Source organism: Pseudochaenichthys georgianus, chromosome 3 (genome assembly GCF_902827115.2).
Source record: "Pseudochaenichthys georgianus chromosome 3, fPseGeo1.2, whole genome shotgun sequence".
NCBI classification, from domain to species: Eukaryota; Metazoa; Chordata; class Actinopteri; order Perciformes; family Channichthyidae; genus Pseudochaenichthys; species Pseudochaenichthys georgianus.
Genome location: NC_047505.1, coordinates 46,493,194 through 46,516,817, shown reverse-complemented (window position 1 = coordinate 46,516,817; position 23,624 = coordinate 46,493,194). Strand labels below are relative to the sequence as shown.

Here is a 23,624-nt window from a genome sequence, read left to right as displayed (position 1 = left end):
TGCCCAAAAACATGGTAACACTGTAAGAGGCCTGCATTTGTAATGATACATCATATATTTAGTTCACTTACACCCTCATACAAACACACAATTTTGCCCTTTGAGTGAGGGTGCCTGAAATCCTTCCATTCACCCACTAATAAAAAGTGAAGTTTTTTCTGGCCAATCAGAGGAGGACGTTGCAGTAACCAATCAGTGGGAGGTGTCAATTGACTTCTGACACAAGTTAGAGACGCAGCGACAATGGCGACACAAGTGGAACTTTATGGATAAAGTGTTTCTTCACCGCATCTTCAGTTACCTGAAGTGACTTTTTTTGGCTGCGTGGAGAGAAGATTACTTTTCAGTTAAGTTTAGTTTCCGGTGTAGCAACACGTTTAGTAGCTAGGCCACTAGCATACATGCTTGCAAAAACGTCTTGCTTACATTACCAAGCAAAGCAATGATGATGACACTACGAACATAAGCCATGATTCATGAAGGTTGAGCCGATGGGATATTCTCAACTCTCGTTTGATTTGGTGTTGATGGAAAAGTGATTAAAGCTGTGAACCTCGAGATGGACAAGTTATTTTTATTCTGGAAAATGCTCTGGACCCTGGTGAGTGTTTCTGGCATGAATTAAGACTACCACTCACTTTCAGTGGCCTGATATGTATTAACATCAGCGGTAAAAACATTTCGCAATGAAACATATAGATGAGAAAAGAAACAAACAAGTTTACTGTTTACTTTTCCCCTGTCCTGCTACAATATGACTATGAAATATAGGTTCAACGTGTCAGCTGCGAGAGTCACTTAATATTCCTTTATGAAATGGTATGTGTTATCATATATTTATGAAATCTCTCGTTAAAAAAACATCAGTATTTGTATCAAACATTGCAATTAAATGCTGCATAGGCTATTTCTCATATTAATAATTTGTCGTGGTAAAACTAAAACAGTGTAAAGTTTATTTTCTACTTATGGGTTCCAGAGTTTTATCCAAATGCAATGTTCTTACCATAAGTGTCTGCCCATTATGTTGTACCCAGGACAGGATTGTGCTGGAAGTGAATCCTCCTCTTTGAGACCTGCATGTCCAAGTTTTGCTCCAGTCTCGTCCGGTAAGCTGTTTTCATTTGCTCTTTCTGTGGATGTGTCTGAGTGATTTCCTGAAATGATTGTGGATAAATACAAGCAATGTCTTATAATGTGAGAATGATGCAACATCAGGACGGGTGGTAGAAGAAGACTTTTGTGAAAGATATGTGACAGACAGGAGATTGCAATCATTACGCCTAGATAGGACATCATTGTTCTTTTACCTCAGAGTACAGTGTGATGAAAACACAATGGGAAAGCAGTTTTGAAAACACTGATTTGGAAGCTGCAGGTAATTATTGATGGCACTCCCACGTGTCTTCATAAATGCTTTTTTGATTTCAAAACCAAGCAAACTAGCAGGAGCTTTCCATTAACAGCGTTTGCCAAATCAACATTTTGGGGTGATTATGAACATGTTTTCAAGAGCAAACGCTGTGATGGTTAGACAGTGTGTCGATAATTGCGCAGTGGATAATGGACAAAGGGCAGCAGCACATTGCAGGAGGTGCTGGACCCAATGGGCCATGATAATTAACCAAAATCTTAATGACACTGGGCAAAGTGATTCCCCCCCGACTCGTAAATGATAAATATTTAATGTTTCATTACAATAATGATGGGAATGCAAAATGCCAAACCACTAACTGTCAAACTTTCTGCCGCTGTTGTCTTGTAATTAGAGTCTCTCTAACTGTCTAATTTCCCAGTGCAGCTTCTGCCAGCATGTAGCAGTCTCATGAAAGAGCGGTGACAGGCAAGGGAATTGTGTGTAGAGCGGAGTTGGACTGCACTTTTAAAGAGTTTACCATTAATTCAGTACTTGGAATCCGCTGGTGTGTGAATGTTTATCCATTTGACGATTAAAGAGTTACTAATCATACACTTACTTACAATCCTTTGTGTGCTTATGTTACCCAGACAGTTATTTGCGGCGAGTGAGCCAGTTTTTAATTTTCTCCTGTAAAGAAAAGCACTTCGATGCAAACGGGAACAATGTATTACCAAAATCCCTACCTAATTGATTTATCATTACAGCTGGGTAGATGAGTGGGCGTCTAAATTACAAAGTGAACCGCAGTGGTCTTATACCAACACATTATTCAAGTTATTTTGACCACATGGCCTCTGTGTAAGCTTGCCGTACGCAGTTGAGAAATCCCAGTTCAATATCCTTCTGGCTGCTTTAACCCACAGAGGGAGCGGTGATCAATACACTGTACTTGGCCATCATTATCAAGACTTATATCCCCCTCAGCTCCGGCCCCATTAAATCAGAGGACCACATTCTTCCCCCCCCAGTGTCTCAACCACGACTCTCGAGTCACATTAAGGTCTGATTTACGCGCCTTTAATGGCGGGCCACCCTTAATTAGCTGATACTGCAAAAAGCACAGCCACTGCTGAAAAAGGATGACCATCTAAGGGTCAGGAGGATGTTTGCTTTAGGTCACTCGCTCCGTCATCCATATCTAGCCGCACTCACATTGCACAAACAGCTTCCTCTCATGGCTCTGGCCGTATCTCATATGTCGAGAGAAGCCAGAGGCAATAATGAATCCTCGCTGAGAGATCTCTTGCATCAATTCAGGGTACCAGTTACGTGAGACTCTTGGGCTGCAGCAAAATCTGCGACTTCTCTTTGCTAAAGTATTTGCTGTGACACGGTGACTTCTTTCTCTCCTTGTTTTGGTCTCAATCCATTGGTTCCAGCCTGAGAGGCTCTCTGTATCATTAGCAACAAAATAATTTGGTTAGTTTAATGGAGTGACTTAGACTAACAAGTTGTTGCAACAAGAATACCCCGAAGTGACTTGAGATGTATTACCACAGTAGTAGCGGCTGCTCATTAGCTCCTTGCAGTGTTATTGCAGTTAGGCTCATAAGAAACCTGCATAATATCCATGCACGGCTGTAAAAAAGAGACGACTGATAAATTGCATAATAACCAGATTAGCAATATGTCACACTAAGCCTCTGGCAAACGGCAAGGGAATTGGGAAGATTCTGCCCTCCCTGTGAGATGAGAAAGATATAAATAGAAACCTTGAAGCACAATTTGTCAAGTTACATGAGCAGAAATGCATTCCCCCTTTCCACCCCAACCGAAAACATGTAAGGGTCCTTTTGAAGCAGATTTCATCAGGTCATTCTCTAAATGGTGACGCATCTGTGAAAGCATTGACAATTATGGAGTTTAAGGGTCAGTCTTTCTAAAACCTCTAGTATGTGATCTTCATTTCATTGTGCATTTAGGATGCAGGACATGACAGTTTTCTATAAGAAGAGCCCAGGCTTTTGGGCCAATGTAGGCTATTAGGCAATATTATATTGGGCGGTTCAAAACGATAATTACGGCTGTTTCGAAGCTAGAAGTCAAATTGGACTGTGTACTTTTGGCAAGGTCAATGTCCTAGCTGAACACATTATGTGGTCACTAATAATGTTGCAATAGTTATTAAATGTGATGAAAACCCCCAGACAGAGGTGCTTCTCCATGACAATCAGACTTATTTGGTTTTGATTAAACAAAACATAAATAGAGGAACTTTTCAAAAGGCACATTTCCCTGCTAATAAGGCACTTTATTCCTGGAAACACAATCAATGTGGCAGGGCACAGAAACGTTTTTTTCAGTCAGCCGTAACTCAGCTTGCTCACTAAAACGGTATACATATATTCAAAAACATTTATAAATGAAAATGAAAAGTACACTTGATAAACCGTATTCTTTGGAAATGTCAATGACTACAATCAAAGAATGAGAAAGCCAATACTGTACCTGTCCATTTTATAATTCCAAAGAAAGTAAGAATGGCTATTTGGTAACCTAAATGCAAATATATGACATTTACTAAGCAGCTAACACACTAGCGCTAATCAGGTTGAATCTAAGCTGGGCAATAACCTGCTTAAAAAGCTGAGGGTTAGGCTAGGTTTCTTTTTCAGAAACAAGTCCTGTTTCTCGCTTGAGGCCAGGAAAAGGCTAGTCACTGTGACCTTTTTACCTGTGCTGGACTATGGTGATTTGTTGTATATGAATGCACCTGGCAATTACCTGAGCAAATTGGATGCTGCGTATCACAGTGCTCTGAGATTTGTCACAAATTGAAAAGCGCTTACGCATCACTGTACACTGTATACCAAGGCAGGTTTACCATCACTCTCTGTACGGAGGCTCAGTCATTGGTACACGTTTATCTATAAAGCTTTGTTGGGTAAACTCCCGTATTATATCAACTCTCTGATAACACAGAGAGTTGCAAGCAGCTATTGTCTGAGGTCACATGATGTAGTCTTGTTAGATGTGCCAAGAGCAAGGACTGTCTTAGGTAAGACATCTTTTATGTGCACAGCTCCACTTGCTTGGAACAATCTTCAGCAAGAATTGAAACTGAGCAATCGCATTCCTCTGCATGTTTTTAAAGCTAGACAAAATGAAATGCTTGCTGATACAATGGGCACTTGTAAATGTCTATAACTATGTATCCTGTAAATATAATGTATGATGTCCTTTATTGTTTTATGTTTCATGTGGAACCTATATGCTGCAGGTCTCCCTTGAAAAAAAGATCTATGATCTCAATGGGACCAATCTGGTTAAATAAAGGTTTGAAATGAAATGAAATGAACAACAAGTGATATATTTTCTTCTGTGTTTTACTTTCATCTCATTCACTCTCTTTCAGTTTTAAGTTTTTCAAATTGCCTTGAAACTTCACATTTTTTGTTAGAAAATATATACATATTTGTGCTTCACTTTGATATAAAAATGACCATAATCGACAAATCATGAATGTATTTTAGTTATACCGATTGTCAATATGGCATACCACAAAACAACCCCCATTTTAAAGAAGTAACCAGTTACCCTGCCACTCTGTTTGAAAAAAAAATCAGTTGATGGTGACTTGTTATTGTTTGTCTTTGGTTGCTCAGTTTCCTGCTAATAAGCTCACTGCAGGTTGGTTAGTCTGCTCCCACTCCTCAGAGGAGCTACTTCCTTAGCTCTTCCTTACATTGCTTCCTCATATACCTCATTCACACTAACGCAACTCCGGTTCAAGCTCCGTGCTAGAGCTTTTCAGGTTCAGAACCAGTTCTTCGGTTTAGCTCTGGCTCTTTTCACACCGCCCAGAGTCCGACTGGTAATGCGTCGTTGCGTCATCGTTTGCGTCATGACGTAACCGTTTGCGTGCCTGCTTCATAAAGCCAAACCGCGCGGATGAAATCAGTTGCATTCATTTCTTATGGCTGTATCTGCTGCTTTTCCGGAGTCATTTCTGAGGTTTAGAGACTATATTCTTATAAAAAAAGTGTACTCGTGTCAATAAAGGTTTTTTTTAAAACACAACTGCTTCCAAGGTCGGTCTTATTTCTTAAGGTGGACTGAACCATGAGTGTGGAGTAACGTTGTAACTTTCATTTAAATGAACTGTAACCTTCACCCAGGTATGCAACAGCTGTTCTCAAATGAACACGTGAAGTAACGTTTAATATTTATAGTTTTATAGATTTATAATGAGAGGTGATCAATGTGAATGCTCAGGTTCCACCTTAACACGCAGACACGTTGCTTCACCATGAGCAGAAACCGTTATATACAGTCTATGGCAGAAACACTGAAACTCTTGTTAAGTTTCTCCATCGTTGTGTACAAACTGGATACAACGCGGGCTTGTTGTTGTTGTTGTTCAGGAGTTGATCTGCCCCTGCCCCCGCCTCGAAGTCAGCGTGACTTATGTGGTGCTTTTGCTCTGGCCGGACTATTTTTTTGGTGCTTGAAACGAACCGGATTCCGGAGCTAAGAGGCTGCTCCGCTGAGGTGTGAAGAGGAAAACCCGGTGCTTTTCAAGCTCCAGCTCGGAACCGGCCCTGAAACACCGTTGGTGTGAATGAGGTAATAGAGTTAAAATATTGGTCAGCACAACCTTTTTGTTAATGTTCACTTCACCTGCTTTCGCTCCCTGTCCAACCCACTCTCACGGCATTTCGTGTTATAGTCACAACATTTAATCTATTGATTCGTGTTCACCAACATAATTATCCCCTTTTTTTCGTGTCACACAGAACGATTTTAAAAGCAATGTATTTCTACTGGTAATGTGTTTCGTGCCTGCAACACGTATTTTCCTCTGGTCGGGTCGTGGAAGACCGGAAGCTGTGTGGTTCATAAAAACATGTTCTTACTCAATATCAAGCCACAATTATTGCTTTTATTTTAAATCGTATAATTTTGGACTTTTGTTGCCGTCTGTGAGGAAAATAAATGGGGCTCAGAGCCTCAGGATACTGAAATCTGTATTTTTTTTTAAAAAAGATTTAGAATTTCCTTCTAATTTGTTATTCTTTTCAAAATAACACACTTTTATTTACTCACCAATAACACACAATTATCCTTGTTTTTATGTATTGGTTTATTTCCATAATCTCGGGCTTTTTTGGCGTCCGTCAGGAACTGAATTTCAAAATAAAAATAACCGGAAACAGACGTAGTCCTCGAGGAGTTTAGGATGGCCGAAGACACTACACTACCCATAATCCCCAGGTATTGTTTAGGACTACAGTCTCCGTGATTCATCTTCAAACTCTGGGATTGGATGTTGGAGTGGCAGTGCGCCAAGGTTACGCCGAGCGTCAAACAGCTGTTTGTAATGGAACGAAACCACGCCAGACTATCCAAAACTGGACTTGAACGCCCCCCCCAGAACTACACATGCTGGCTATTGTGTTTCGCAAAATGTTCTATGGGATGTCTCTACTGAACATTTTTGTTTTTCCCACAATTAGAAGTTGCCAGTATTAAACACATTGGTGTTATCAAATGTAAAACATATAATTAATAAATGGGTGAAAATCGCTTGTGTCCATAATGCGCAGCATTAACCCACATGAGAGCTCATTGTTACTTTGTAATTCTACTCCACGACAATTCAGAGGTTAACCTGATATTTTTACTCCACTCCATTTATTTGAGTTACTTTGCAGATTCTGATTAATGATGTGAAATATAAATCAATCAATCAATCAATCAATCAATCAATGTTTATTTATATAGCCCAATATCACAAATGTTACATTTGTCTCAGTGGTCTTCATAGTGTGTACAGAATATCAGTATGACAATACGACACCCTCTGTCCTTAGACCCTCACATCGTACAAGGAAAAACTTCTGAAGAAAACCCACAGTTTAAAGGGAAACATGGGAGAAACCTCAGGGAGAGCAACAGAGGAGGAATCCCTCTCCCAGGACGGACAGACGTGCAATAGATGCCGTGTGTAAATTGAAAAGATAATACATTTACAACATAGGTAGTCCAAATGTTTGGAAATGCATGTGTGTATAATAGGAAGATGAATCCACGAGGATATCCATCCAGGACCTATGATCCAGGACCACAGCCATGACTCGTGACACAGGACCGCAGGATCATCCATGACTCCGGATCCCGGCGTATATAGACACCAAAAAGAAAGACATTTGGGGAAGCTGGGTTAATCGGAACATGAGAGTACCCAGGTATAGACAGAGAGAAGGAAGAAGTAAGATGTCCCCCGACAAACTAAGCCTATATCAGCAAAACTAGGGGCTGAATCTAATCAGCCCTAACTATAGGCTTTATCAAAAAGGAAGGTCTTAAGCGCACTCTTAAAAACGGATAGGGTGTCTGCCGCCCGAACACAAACTGGAAGCTGATTCCACAAATGTGGAGCTTGATAAGAAAAGGCTCTGGCTCCCATTGTACTTTTAGAGACTCTAGAAACAACCAACAACCCTGCATTCTTGGAACGCAATGCCCTAGTTGGACAGTAGGGTATAATGAGTTCTTTAAGGTAAGATGGCGCCTGCCCATTAAGGGCTTTGTAGGCGAGAAGAAGAATTTTAAAATTCTATCCTGTGTTCTATAGGGAGCCAGTGTAAGGCAGCCAGAACAGGAGTAATGTGGTCCCTTTTCCTAACTCTGGTTAGTACACGAGCTGCAGCATTTTGAATCAGCTGAAGCGACTTGACTGACTTCTTGGTACTCCCTGATAATAAGGAGTTACAATAATCCAGCCTTGAAGTAACAAATGCATAGCCTAGTTTCTCTGCATCGTTTTGAGGCAAGATATGCCTGATTTTTGCAATGTTACGTAGATGGAAGTAGGCGGTCCTTGAAATTGATTTTATGTGGGCGTTAAAGGATAAATCCTGATCAAATATAACACCATGATTCCTTACAGTCTCACTGGAGGCCAAATTAATGCCATCCATAGTTAGTATATATTCGGGCCAAGTACAATAACTTCAGTTTTGGTCGTGTTTAACATCAAAAAGTTTAAGGTCATCCACGTTTTTAAGTCCTTGAGGCAGTCTTGAATTTTATTTAGATGATTAAACAACCCTTAAATCAGACTTTAGTTACACCTGAGTAAAATTCAGGGAAGGTGATTGTCAAGTGCCAACAATCAGGAGATATATTTGATAGTTGCTTGAAAAGACTAAACATTTATCTGCAATTGACAATAGTTAATTAAAGACTGTATATTATGGCTATTTTGCACATCTCTTTCAAGATTTCAAGATTTTCAAAGGTTTATTGACATATCATACACAACTACGGTGTATGCAATGAATGTAAATCTTGGGTCACAGGTTCCTCAACAGCGCATTACAAGACATCTATCAATATGTGTGTACCTCCACCATTAAACTGCGATTTTCACCCATTTATTAATTATATGTTTTACATTTGATAACACCAATGTGTTTGATACTGGCAACTTCTAAAAAGAAAAGCAAGTTTACGGAAACTTCAAGTAGCTTATAATGATGCCATGAGAATATTGCTGAAGAGACCTCGATGGTCTAGTGCAAGTGAAATGTTTGTGGCTGCAGGAGTCAATACTCTACAAGCTGTTTTAAGAAATCGTATGTATAAATGTATTTGCCGGCTTAATGACTCTGATAATGAAATCCTCTTGGCCTTATCGAACATAAGGTTTAATACTACACGCTACCAATCGCAGCTGTGGAGACATTGGTATAGTTGTCTCTTTGTCGGACACTGATTTAAATTATTCTTAAACTATGAATTCTTTTTATGCTGTGTATGTAATTTATTATATGTAATGCCTTGTCTTTTATCTGGACCCTGAGTCTGTAATAAAGTTTCATTCATTCAAACTGTCATATTCTGCACATTTCTTATACAATCTACATACATAAGAGTATAATTCATATGTATAATATCAGTTAAAATAAGTGCTTCAACATAGTTAACATTGCAGGAAAGCAATATATTAGACGTTAAGTACTTTGTCAGGCTTAATATTTATCTGTAGATAGATACCCCCAAAGTTTTTTTCTTATTTAAAAGAACACCTTAATCTAAAGTATTCTTTAATGTGTTAATAAAGGTTAATTCGTTTTTCTGTTTTGCACCTCCTCCTATTAATATCTTTGTACATCCTGCACTAAACTGTTTTATTGTAGAGATCACTTATAGTATCTTTTTTTTAATATTCTATATTTCTATCACAGACCTTCTACTTTCCCCCTATGAAAGTATGTACTCTTAATATTTTTTAATCAAATATAACACATACAAACAATAATTCAATAACTTGCTTTAACCACTAGGCGGTGCACACAAGGTGCACACAGCCATAATAACTTTGTATTAGTGTAGGACACTTATGTATGTACAACATCTGAAGATGTGTAGTTTTATTCATTCTTTCACATAATTTTACAGCATATTGCTATACTATTTCAGACTCAGTATTTACATTCTTATATTCATAGAAAATCAGTAATATCTTTACAAACTACAAGTCATTTTATATCAACTGTGCACCGTTATGGTGTAAATATAACCTATCTATGAATTAGATCAAATGTAAAAGTCAGCTGAATTAGTGTTGATACTGCAAGGAGACGTATTGTGTGAAGAGAAATTGAAGATGTTGTTTAATTGTTGATATATTTATGATCCACGTCAACTATTCCGTCAAGGTCTTCTCATCAGGGCTCTATAAATAAAGAACTACGGCAGATCTGTAATATGTAATGCAGCCGAACCGTGTATTACAATGCCGTTATGTGATGACTTTCAAAGAGAAAAGCAAGAACACTCGGAATTAAGTATTTTATTCTTTTAAAATGTTTTCCAGATTTCATATAATATAAACACCAAATCCCAGCATGCACTGCGGCTAAAACATCCAATCAGCGAGCTTAAACCATAGCTGAGGATCTTGGGTAATCGCTCGAAATGCCTTCGTCTGTTTCCGGTTATTTTTATTTTGAAATTCAGTTCCTGACGGATGCCAAAAAAGCCCGAGATTATGGAATTAAACCAATAAATAAAAACAAGGATAATTGTGTGTTATTGGTGAGTAAATAACAGTGTGTTATTTTGAAAAGAATAACAAATTGGAAGGAAAAAAAGATTTAAAAAATACAGATTTCAGTATCCTGAGGCTCTGAGCCCCATTTATTTTCCTCAAAGACGGCAACAAAAGTCCGAAATTATACGATTTAAAATAAAAGCAATAATTGTGGCTTGATATTGAGTAAGAACATGTTTTTATGAACCACACAGCTTCCGGTCTTCCACGACCAGACCGGAGGAAAAGATGTGTTGCAGGCACGAAACACATTACCAGTAGAAATACATTGCTTTTAAAATCGTTCTGTGTGACACGAAAAAAAGGGGATAATCGTGTTAGTGAACACAAATCAATAGATTAAATGTTGTGACTATAACACGAAATGCCATGAGACTGGGTTGCTCTGTCATAGTAGCGAGTAAAGTTTGTTTTGCTTCTTGGTATCGGTGGATCTGCAGGGTCTCTGTTCTCCACAGGGCAGCGAAACGTGTGTGTTCCAGTGACGTTGCAAACAAGCAAAGCCATGAATATAGAACAGGATATTGGCTAGAGGGGAGCTGTTTGGAAAGTAATTACATCAAAGGCTGTTGTGGGAATATTTGCCACACAAAAAAAATGGCTGCTGATGATAAGCCAGGCCCCATAAGGCAGTAATTAGGGACTCCTGCCTTATGGCCAGTGCATTGTGGCTTTTTAATAATTCTTCTTACATTTCTGAACCTGCCAATGTTTAGGAGCTATGACGAGTTCTGAAATCTGTCTGTTATTGCCTGTCATGCCTTACTGACACTTGTAAATTAAGTTTGTGTATGTTGTGCGTTTCGATCACAACATAATTAAATGTTGAATGCCCTCGTCTCTCAGGAAAACTGTAGTGTTTCTGCATGGCTTCAATCTTGAGAGCGTCCTGGATGCAAACTCCTCACATTATCCGTCTGTGAATGTCACTGCGTCATCCAGCCAAAGTCTGCTGCTTTAAAGTCCATAGATGCTACTCTTTCAGTCTGTCCTGGCTGTGTTTAGTCTTTAATGGTTTAGGAGTGTCTGTGCATGTCTCTCTGTGCATGATCTTCCTCTACAATGTTCAGCTGCACCCCCCTAAGCATAAAGAGCCTGCCAGAAAGCGTTGACCTACATAGTCACTGTCGAGTCATGGATGCAGAGGTGGGTTTGACAGCCTTACATATTTTTGCCTGGAAATATATGGTAGCTCATTCTGGTCGGACATCAATATGCTACTTTGTGTAGGATTTTTGGATAAGTATTTTTTTTAACAGAAATCGGATTTTCTGGTTAAATATGTCAGAAAAGAAAATATCATCACTTTTCCACCATCCTCTGCCAACACACGTTACTCTTGCCATGTTGTGCTGAGTCAGCAAACAGTTGGCTTCGAGCGAGGACAATCAAAGATTTCAGCTAAGTACCCATTCATTTATTGTAAGTTGTATTTTATTCAGAAAAATAGGCGTAACATTTGCATAAATATTGCAACGGTTTGCAAACCTACTGCACCACTTCCACTAGAACTGCGGCTTCAATAATGGCCAGTATCCAGTTTTCCTGAAAACTGTTGGCGTGTGGGAGGTACGAAGTCCAAAAGCAGAAATACTGAATGCAGCATCCAAATTAAAGAAAGCCTTTTCTATATTTAATTTATATTTTTGGAAATGTATAATCCTTGTTACCAACTTTCTTTTAAGTAATGATGCACACAATACAATAATATCCTTAAATTCTGTCTAAATCTACAAAAGAAACTGTATTTTTGTTAATAAAAGGACAAAAATGTCTTATCCCATATACAAAAATGTGGGTTAATTTAAATGTGCAAAAATAATACCAGTGATGTAAATGCTGAGTGAAGAAATCCAGTCTGTTCAAGGCATTTTTATACATGATTTTAAAAACTGGCAGGCCTCCATAATAATCCAATTTGCACATAATACAAAAATGACTTTGATTATCCAGAGGAAAGGGTGACGGGAGTTTTGTTTCAGGAAAAAAATGGCTGAGATATTTTCGGGGGCTCAGTGTGCATTGGTCCTTATATAATCTGAGTGAGAGTTATTTGAGTGTATAAGCTTGAAATCTACATGGAGTAGCCAAACAGTTTGATGTGCAGAAGGTCATGGACTTCTACCAGAACTTGTTGCAGAGTTGGAAGATTTAATTGCGTAATTGAGAAACGAGCAGCAAAACTCTCGGATGAATGCAGATGACGTGCACATATTATTGCTGCCTTAACCAACTGGAAGTTACGACCCCTAATACGTCTTCCAGGAAGTTTTTGAAGGACTCATTAACAGGATCCCATAGAGGACACCTGAGGCTCTGTGTGAAACAAAATTAGCAACCATATCTGTGAAAAATATCTAGAATCACATAACTGATCTGCATTTGAAGGAAGGCGAGATTTATTTCTGTGAACGCACATTAATCAGAAGAGTGACAGTTTTTTACTCTGAGAAATTGGCAAATTACTCAGAATTTATGCAGCAATACATAATTACAGTTACACAAAGCTGTTATTTTCATTTTCTGATTTTCATTGTTTTATGTGTTTACAGGGTTTGTGTGTGTGTGTGCTCATGTGTACCAGAATACTTGTGTATGTGGGAGTAGAATCAGGATCTGTGTTCAGAAGCAGATGTTTTCTCAGGGGGGGGGTGTGTGGCGCGCTCAGCAGTGTTTGGAAAAGGATGCACGCTGCGCTCACTGTAATTGGTGCGTGTGTTAAAGCCAATCCTAGCTGAGATCCCTGGTGCAGCTTGTTATCCTCGACACCCAGCTTCTTCCCAGTGGATTGGAATCCAGGATGTCGCACTTCAGACATAGTATCTGGCCCATAGTGAATCCAACCATCAGGGTACAGAGAGACGAAATGTGTTCCAATATGCAGATTTGATCAAAGCAGTTGATCATGTATATCTTTTTTTGAATATGTTTTTGATCACTTTGGTGTTTGATTTCAGATCCAATGAGTTAAGTCACGGTTTGATTTCCATTTTATCAACAAATTCTACATTTATCTCACAACGTCTGACTTCCACTTTAAAAGATAACATCTCCTCTAGTCTTGTTGATCTTAAATAATGACTGTAAAATAATTGACGCACGAGGGCATTAAAGCTTTCTTACTTTGCACATTACTATTACACTAGTGAACTTTACATTGATGTGTGTAGAAGTGATACAAGGAAATGTCATCTTGTAAAAACTAATTTTCACCCTTAAAGTAACTACAGTTTGCAACATCTGCTGTGTCACAAGTTCAACAGATGTCAATCTTTTACACATAGACAATTAGCATTTCAGTATGCAACTCATCAGAATGGTGAGTGTTAGAGGAAACTGTAATCAAAATTGTTCTCAGGCCAATTCAAGTTTCTATTTTGAATCCAGATTTGTAATCATACTGGGCATCATTTACAAATATAATCACTTGGACAGAAAGCAATCCATGTTTGCTTTTATTTTTCACCAAGTATTTGCAGAAAACCAACAGGCACTGTCATTCACAGTGGAAATCATATGTTCAAATATGAATACCGTACTTTTCGCGCACCTGCATATAAGCCGCAGCAGCTAAATTGTCCGTCTGTCTTGCTCTCGTTCTGTCTCTCGGTTCCACTTTTACTTTAGCGCGCTACCTGTCTCACTCTTTTCCGGCCTCCAGCTTTTCCTGCTGGAGCCCGCCGCTTAAAGGTGGCGGGCGCGGACCGGTCATAGAGCCCATAGCGTTAAAGGTGGTTAATTTTACCTGTAAAATCCATAGATTTAGGAGGTTCCCTAGTGGCCGTTAGTTGTACAAAAAAAATGGGGAAAAAAGTCGCGGCTTATAGTCCGAAAAGTACGGTATATGAAATCCGCTCTGGTCCATTTTATGTTTGGATTTCCCCCGTGTGCACATGTTTTTAATTTTGGTGCCTTGATTTCAAAGATTCAAAGACCTGCCTGATGTGAGGTGAACTGAAGACTTTAAATGGCCACTCGACATGGACATTATGCACGAGTCTGTTCTTGATATGTTCTTCCTGCACTAGCCTGGTGTTTCTCTCAGGATGGATGGCTTGTTCCAGCAGTTGTGTTTTCAGTATTGTAATGCTGACGATAATGCAAAAGCTGCTGACCCTAACCCAAGTGGAAGACCATCCAGTAAGAACACCTTTTTGTAATGAGATTTGATCAGTGACAATAAACATGTACACATAAACAGGCAGCTAAACGGTAGATAAAAGCCTTGCAAATGCTTTATTCTGCGCTGGCTGCAGAGCTACAAATGAATATTGACACGGTCAGTGCAATGACAAGCAAAGACAGAGGTTGAGAAAGTATGCAGCCAAAGTGTGCAAAATAAATAAATTAAAACCTATGCTGTAGAAACATCTATTCTCACTTTCAATAAATTCTGTTTATTTTCAGATCCCAAAACTCATATTCATAGATCAATAACCGGATTCTCCCGGTGTGATTATCAGAATCAGAATACCTTTATACGTCCCACAGAGGGGAAATGTACATTGTTACAGCAGAAAAGAGCCAAAGACAGCTTAAAGTTACCTAAGACACCATACCAAACAACATAATGTGAATGAAACCATTTGGTAATGAAAGGATGCAGCGCCACGACTGCAGTCCGCTTTCCTAAGAGCTGATATTCCACATGATGCCCATATTCCTTATGTTTCTCTTTGAGGTTTTGGCAGCTGGCTGGTCATGCCGCTCCCTCTGTGCTTGTCAGATTACAGGCAGCCGAGACCCTGAAACCAGGAGACTATTTTTAGATGGCTAATAAGAATTCATTTTAGGCGGCGCCTTCACTTGAAACAATTATGTTCCGTGAACAACACTGTCAAAGCAGAGAAATAGGCCGAAAATTGAGCAAAATGATTAATTGCCTCCTTGTCTTTTGTTGACTATAGATGAGAATAATAATAAAAAAGGGTCTTGTTCATCTTTTACCCATAACCACATGTGAAACATTAATGGCTTGCAGTGGTTTTCAATCATGTCACACTTGATCTACAGCAACTGTAAGTGTCTATTGTAGCAAATAAATATTTCAAGCATCGACATGATAAGCCCCTCTTCCTCCGTGTCGCCTCTCCAAGGCAGCGCTTTGATATCAGATTCCTCTTTGCTCAGAGACGCCATGATCTGTCTCTGACCCAAAAGCATCATCGAGATGTAGCGCAGTTTCACACGCTGTGGCCAGCTGTCATATGTAGTCCAATAAAACACATCTGAAGTATGCAATATTTATCTCAATACCCACGACGGCGCTTCCATTGACACAACTGTTGAAAAATACTTTCTCGCTTTCACAATAAACCGACAGCCTTACGGAGCCAATCGTATTCGACTCAATCTAGTGTTATGTAAAAGTTAACTCGCTTGGAAAGCAACACGTTCATGATAGAAATGGAATATGATTGCTTTTATAGAACAAACATCAAATGCAAATGACTCAAAAAGAGGCAATACCAAAATTCTTTAGCATATTTGTTTTGATTTAAAGTTAGAAAGTGATTATTACCACTGTTAAGTATATGGCTAGACAAAGGGGGAAAAAGGAATCGGTAAAGACTGCATATACATTTCATTTAGATTGGGTTATAATTGTTCATGAAACCCTCTAATGAGAATTCAAGCATTTTCTCTTTGAGGTAAGAATGGTGCCAGATGGTGCCAGCTCCCCATTGTAAGTGAAAGGTATGAGAACAGCAGTGTGTTTTTTAAAATGATTATAAATACAAGCTCATGATAGTCAACCGTAAAGCAGCCGCTAGAAAGTAGTGTTTAAAGCAGGAAACATTTGTCCCCTTCCTATTACTCATCTACTGCAGCATTCATACAGGGAACTTTCACAACATGTTCTTTGAGGCTGGACCCCAATACTAGGTCAGGGAGCCAGTGCGCTCTAAACATGTCTGTTGGCATGTCCCTGTATACAGTATATATGTATGTATAGAATAAAAGAGTCTGCTAACGTAACAAGCACTTTGATGATGTGGCACCCACATTTAATAAAGGTCATAAAGAAAAGCCAGCAGTGTTGTTACATACTCAATACTGTGGACAATCCCCACAGGAGCAATTTGGGGTGAAGTGTCTTGCCCAGGGACACAACGACATGCTGACCGCAGTGGGACTCTAACTTGCTATCCTCTGATTCGAAGATCAGCGCATTAACCCACTGCGCCACATGCCTCCCTGATACAAACGAGATACAAGAACTTGGCTTGGCTCTTGAGGTAGGATTGATTCACAGACAAATAAACTGTACACACACTGCACTGCAACATTCACAGCTATAACATTACTAAGTACGTCCTCACTGTCAGACATGTGGCCGCCCGCCAGGCTTGCAATACACTGGCAACAACTGAGAGAGTAACATTATGCCAGCAAACACACTGCTGACTACCTCGCAACTAAACCAATTGATGCAGAGAACTCTTACTGGGAACGTGTCTGTGTGTGTCCACGATAACGCAGGCACCATCGTGGCAGCTACTTCTCCTGTACTGTAGACCTGGGTACTCGATTGCCTGCTTTTACACGTAGGTATATTATAGATTAAAGCGGTTTGGGCATAGAGTTATCGTTGCAACTTGACGAATTGGAAAATAGTATCCTAATCAAGAGAAGATGAGCTTTTGCTTAATGGACTCTAATGTTAAATGTCCACAGTACTTTCTAAATAAATCACCAATGCTGTTGAAACAATTTGTGCAGTGCTGAAGTTAACAGAGTTTTCAGTTTTGATTATTTTAATATTAATGGTGACACAGGCTGAGTCATTTGCAATAACAAGGTCCTGATAAAGAAATTGCACACTGAAAATCAGAAAAGGCAATTATTTTAAATATTAATTGGGTGAGGAAGATGGTATACATATACAGAGCCAATGTTATTGCCATAATAAATGGCTGTCTATTATTTGTGTTACCATGGCTGTAGTAGACATCTTAACTAAGTGTTGACCTTTGAAGCTTTACTGCTTATGTCTTCACGCACAATAGGAACAAAAGCCAATGTGATGCTTGTATCAGATCGTAGGCAATTATATTATCTGCACAGGAATGCTAAGATTATTGCAATGCAAACCAAACAGGTTTCATCAAATTGCAGCTGCCTTTATAAAAAAGGGTCTAAATTGAGACAATTTGAGCATTTTAAAGTGGTTCCTAGTACATCACTTTAAATGGAACCTTAGTGATATCCATCTGCGTTCCGTTACATTGATAACTGTAGTAGTTATGCTATGGCAATTATTTTTCTTTTTTTTGTTCACACCAACTCCCCTCTATACAATTTCATTATAATACATGTTCTGTGTTGCTGACACCAATGCGGATTCTAATTGCCAAATAGCATAAAGGCAACCACTAAAACAAGTCCTTGTGAAAGGTCCCATGTCATGCTTTTCTGGTTATTACCCGTCCCCTTGTGTGTTATGAAGCTTGTTCTGCATGTAAACGGTCTGCAGAGTCACAAACCCTCAAAGTACACCCTGTAGCGAGTAAAACTCTAACACAGAAAAGACCTGTCAGAACGATTTCTCTTTTTCCATTGTTTACTTCTTGGGTATGGTGACGTATTTCGGGTATAGTGACGTTACGTCTGCGGAGCCGTTACGTTTGGACCAATCCACGGATGCACACACACACACACACACACACACACACACACACACACACACACACACACACACACACACACACACACACACACACACACACACACACACACACACACACACACACACACACACACGTTACTTGTTAGACGCTTTTATCCAAAGTGACTTACATACTCAATACTGTGGGCAATCCCCACAGGAGCAATTGTGGGTGAAGTGTCTCAGGGACACAACGACATGCTGACTGCAGTGGGGTTTGAACCTGTGACCCCCTGATCCGAACACCAACGCACAACCCACTGCACCACACCTCCCTACGCCACACACACACTCGGTGGGATGTTGCGAGGCTCGCTGCTGCGAGGAGCGGGACAGTGTGAGCTGGCTCACTGTGGGGTCGGCGGGACAGCGAGACACCGCAGAAGTCAGCTTGGGCACACACACAAACTCCCAGCCAGGCTGCGGGTGTGTGTGTTTCGGGCGGGACCAGGAGCTCCAACAAGCCGTTTAGGACGGAGAGTGAATACACATACTATACAGAGATGCTGTCTGAGAAACCAATGTGAGTTTGGAAAATTGCACAATATAAATCTGTTCTAGTAGACCTCAACAATGGAATTATGATCAGTAGAAATGGCCATGACATGGGGCCGTTAAGAAAAAAAACTAATTATAAGCTCCTTTAAACAAAGTGTCTCTGTCCATGATTTTATAGTGTTCGTATGCAAAAGATAATTTCATTGGTATGAAGATGAAGCCTTTCATATTGACGCTTTAATATATCCATGATTCATAATAACAACAATATAATTTGATTAGTTTCACTCAAAGCCTTTGTCCTATTGTAATGATAATCCGGTATGCTGAGGTTGAGCTCTATAGCAGTTTGCTTATAGGCCAACATAAATGAGCAGCAGCTACAGAAAACCAAATGGCTAAGATACAATAATAAAAGAAATGCTTTGGTGCATTGTGTTAATTCTCTAATGAGACCAAATCTAAAATGATTACAACACAGCTGTCATTTATTATTTTCATCTGCATTGCCTTTTTGGGGGAGAAAAATAAAATGAAGTTGTGGCACAGTGCCAAAACTTTGCCTTGAAGTGCTCTAACAGCACTTGGATGGCTAGCTGTCATACTTGTAACCAGCCTTCAGGAAATGTAGCTGTGGAGAAAAAAAAAAAAAAAAAAAAATATATATATATATATATATATATATATATATATATATATATATATATATATATATATATATATATATATATATATATGAGGGGTTGCGAGCAGCAGAGCGGTTACCATGGTGATGCGGTGGCTGGCGGTCCGGGAGGTGCTGGATGTCGGTTTCTCTGGGCCACCGGACTTCAGACAGGGTATGAAGTAATGAGCATTGTGAGGCGTGTTGATGGGCCTCGCTGCTGCACCCCGGCCTGGGAATCTACGGCACCTCCGCCCTTAATTCCCTGTAAGCCTGCTCCGAAACGCGGGCAAGGGTTTCATTCACCACCACGCGCGCAGAATTTACAGGCGGCTCTTCATATGCAAATGAGCGAGTTTAATTGTTGCAGCGCCTAATTCCTAATGTATGAGAGGAAAGAGGAAATGCATTCGAAGATGTGTTTTCAAATGAAATATTCAAGGCTTCTAATGAAATATTCTGTCAATTTGGAGTTTCTATGGGCGACTGCCAGTGGAGCTGCTTTTAAGAAGAGAAGCGGGCTGCTTTAATGAGCCTCTGGGCAGCCTCAGCCAGCCTTTTAAACTCTGCCTGTTTGTTTAGTGGCCTTTTATTCCTTGTCTGCCGCAGACTTTCATTGCAGGATGATGGACCAGACATTGCATTAATGGCTTGTTAAAATCCTTTGCACCCCATTTCTGTCTATACAATAGGCAAGATGAACATTGGGCTTTGTCGAAGAGAGCTTCCACATCTTGATGTGTATCTTTGATTTGCTCAATCAGTAGAATAATCATGTCCTGCGGGCATATTGTTTGAATCCCTTAAAACATATTCTCAATTAACGATGAGATGGAAATTGATACCCCATCAATGTGATTAGAAAAATGGGTGATGATATTCTTACAGTGTTTTTTGTCATTTCTTTTTTACATGCTACTAATGGGCATATCCAGATTGCTTAATTAGACGCACTGGATATGTTAATTATGCCAAGAGGAAAGGAGCTGGAGTGTTCTATTACTTCCCAATGCAGTGGCTCATCCACTAAAAATGAGAGGCATTTTAAAGGTATGAAAGGTAATCAGAAGGGTACAAAGAGAATTTAAATAACAGTGGCCTTGATTGTGTCCTGAGGTAAAACTTTAGAGAGGAAGACTCATTTTAAACTCTTGGGAGGTTCTTATCAATGTTGGCTATAAAACATTTTGTGGGTGTACTCGGGAGGCAACTCAAATTTGATTATGCAATGCAATCAAAACTTTTTGCTAAAGAAATGAAATGACACTCCATCCCCTTTTTTAAAATGTAATCTTCCTTGTGAGATCACAGGACATTGATCAGAGAAACCTGTTACAGTTAAAGCTGCTATATACCCAATTTAAATGTGTGAAAATATAATTTTTCAGTTCTGATTTGAACAAATTTGGAGAATGCTTACAGGCAGGTTTTGTTGCTTCTACATTGTTGATTTTCAAAACCCCCCAAAATATTATAAATCTAGATATCAAATCCTGTTGGAGATTGTAAAAAATATAATACAACAACAATAATAGATAATATTCTACTTGTAAACTAGCATGGCTATCAAACGAGCCACACACAATGAAGGGTATCATTGATGTAATGCTCATTGCAAGCTAAACGTACCTTACTGTAAAGTATTTACTTATTCATTTTACTACATATGAGGGACATTAATAAACATCTTTTAACCAACAAGAACATATGTGTGTTCCATTAATGCTATCATAGAAACGGCAAAACATTTTTTACTTAAAATAAGCTGACATTTTTCTTACTGGTTGATGATCTGTCAGCAATGTTTTGCTAGCAGTCTAACAATAACAGTTATTTACAGTACCATGACCATTGAGGCTTCTGAGATATCGTACATGCTACCCAGAAATATCTGGGTTATATTCTGGAAGAAGTGTCTATGATCCCTGGCGTTGAGACGACAGTTGATGATGTTGGGATTACTAGGGGAAAAAGATTCCTTGAGTTTAGCTTATTCTCCATATTTGAGAATAATTTGTCCAATGTACTCCGTCTTGCTTGGCAAAAAACAAATAATAATGATTCAACAGTAATCTTTTATGTGGTTTCTTTCATGTTCATTTGTTTGGAGTCCAAACATGTTTGCATCTGTAATACAATATTGTTTCTATTGAGCAACATGGAACCTAATTAATCACCGCAGAAAAGAACCAAATTCTATTTATAATGCTCTGTAATTAGTCTGCATGCGTAGAATGAACCAAGTGCTACTTACATCGGGTGTTTGGTGATTAAAGATGATTAATTGGGACTATTTGAGGATTCAAAATGAGAACTACAGCGAATGCAATGCACACCCTGCTTGTCAAGACTGTTGTCCCAAAGTCTGCATTTCACAACGAGGGGAAAACGCAGGAAAAATGCGTTCCATTTCATCCACAGTGGACAAACATTTGCAGTTTTCATCCATTTTAACTGGTTCTATCCCTACAGCTCAAAGTCACATTGCAGTGTGTCTTGTTTTGTTGTACTGGTGCTCTTCTTGGCAATATATAACATCACTGGGACCTCAGATGTTGCAATAGTTGTGTGAGAGTGACTGCACTATGTGGCCTTCTTTATTTGTGGATATAGAATCTGTCCCTTGTGTTTTTCTCCGTCTGTGAGGTTTAACTGTTCCCATCCAACATTCAAGCCCTCCTTCCTCGCCTTAATAGGACCAGTGGTGTAACAGATGGAGCTTTACAATGAAGTGTGTGTGGAAAATTAATAGTCCTGAGATGCGGCGTGTTGCTTGATGCTTTTATAAGTTAACAAATATTTAATGTGTCCTCCTGAAGAAATAAAGCCAATGAATAATGCATGCATCTAAACTAGTGTGTTATGCTAGCTGGAGTGTTGAAGCATAACTATGGTCACATTGTCGAGGCTTTCCCCCCCCCCCCCCGAGCGTTTAGAGCTTCAATAAAAATGTGCTTGTTTCATCGTTTAATCTGTCGATTGTTCTATGGTAATAGGTTATTTCTTTGGTCCAGTAATTGGAAAGAGAAACATGTCAATCCCAATTTCTGAATGTCAAGATGAGGTCTTCCAATGTCTTGTTTTTCTTTCCAAACCCAAAGATATTATATTACTTTTCTGTTGATTGATTAATCAACTTATCATTGTTGCGGCTCTATGGACTTGTGATTAACACATATGTTTGGTTTGTTCATTATGTTATTTAAATTATATTTATTTTTAAGAGTGTATTATTTAATATTTGTAATTTCATGTTCCTCCTTCACAATTTTACCAAGACTGACAATGAAAAATGATACAGAACAAAATCATAGAAAAACAATTCATTAATCCTTGAGTTATTCAGTGTGTTGTTATGGACAACATGGACCTACATTTACAGCTGCTTTTCTTCCACATTGGTTGACATTCATTTCATCAGCATTTTGTATGAATGCTGAATTCACCTTTTGAGGCTAAATCCAGGCCATCGTCGCACATCTCCAGGATAAAAAAAACGTGTGAAAGCAGCCTTCATCTCTCTGAGAATTCACCATGATTACTACATCTCCAAGTACGACACACCTTCCCCTTTGATTCAAGGAGTGGAGGTAGTGTTAGTAGTAGTGTCTTATTCATTACCTGACCCCCTATCTTTCATATTACTCGGAGCTTTGTGTATCTCAGGTGCCTCTACCTCAGCATCCCGTCAAGAGAGACATATATGCTGCATTGGAATGAAGACTTCTATTTGACATTGATGCACCTTTGCGGTATTGTATGCAAATTGGCCGAGATGAAGGCGGCGGTTGTTTGATGTGCAAATGATGATTTTGGGGCACTGCAAATGTGCACACCACTGCTTTTCTGTTAATTGCCTTCCCCGCGGAGTCAGGGAACTTTATTAGAGAGGGAATGAATGTGAGCCTGAAGGTAATGGGTTTCAATGTGGAGGACATTGTGTGTTGAATATCACAACACTGAATACAATCATAGGCTATATGATTTAAGAGTGTGTTTTACATTTTGATGGGATGAGGCTAGGTTTTGAGTGATTGGCTTACAAACGGAAACAAGTCTTTAAGTCATATTTGTCGGAAAAAGGAAACAGTTATAGTAAATCTACCTGGGGTTAAAGTAACTTCCACATGTCAGTAGTCTTTATTGCAATGTTCCAATCTGTGTGTCAGGATCAGATAAAGGCAACCTCACTTTTATTGATTCTCTCAGTGCTCTCGCTGAAACTGTAATAACTGGATGTTATTATATTCTCTGGCCTTATCAAGTTTCACCATAGCCTAGTACCTGACACTACACCAAGAAAAGGTCATAG

The 23,624-nt window shown here is 39.2% G+C and overlaps 1 protein-coding gene across 1 annotated transcript in view; it reads left to right on the top strand.

Annotated features, from left to right (window-relative positions):
• Nucleotides 1-318: 318 nt before the first annotated feature.
• The window catches only part of loxl1 (lysyl oxidase-like 1), a 267,755-nt gene continuing 244,449 nt past the window's right edge, over nucleotides 319-23,624 (top strand). Inside the window, exons 1-2 of the mRNA XM_071207228.1 lie at nucleotides 319-601; nucleotides 1,038-1,109. The gene's annotated coding sequence lies outside the window, so the exon portion shown is untranslated. The remainder of the gene's footprint in view (nucleotides 602-1,037; nucleotides 1,110-23,624) is intronic.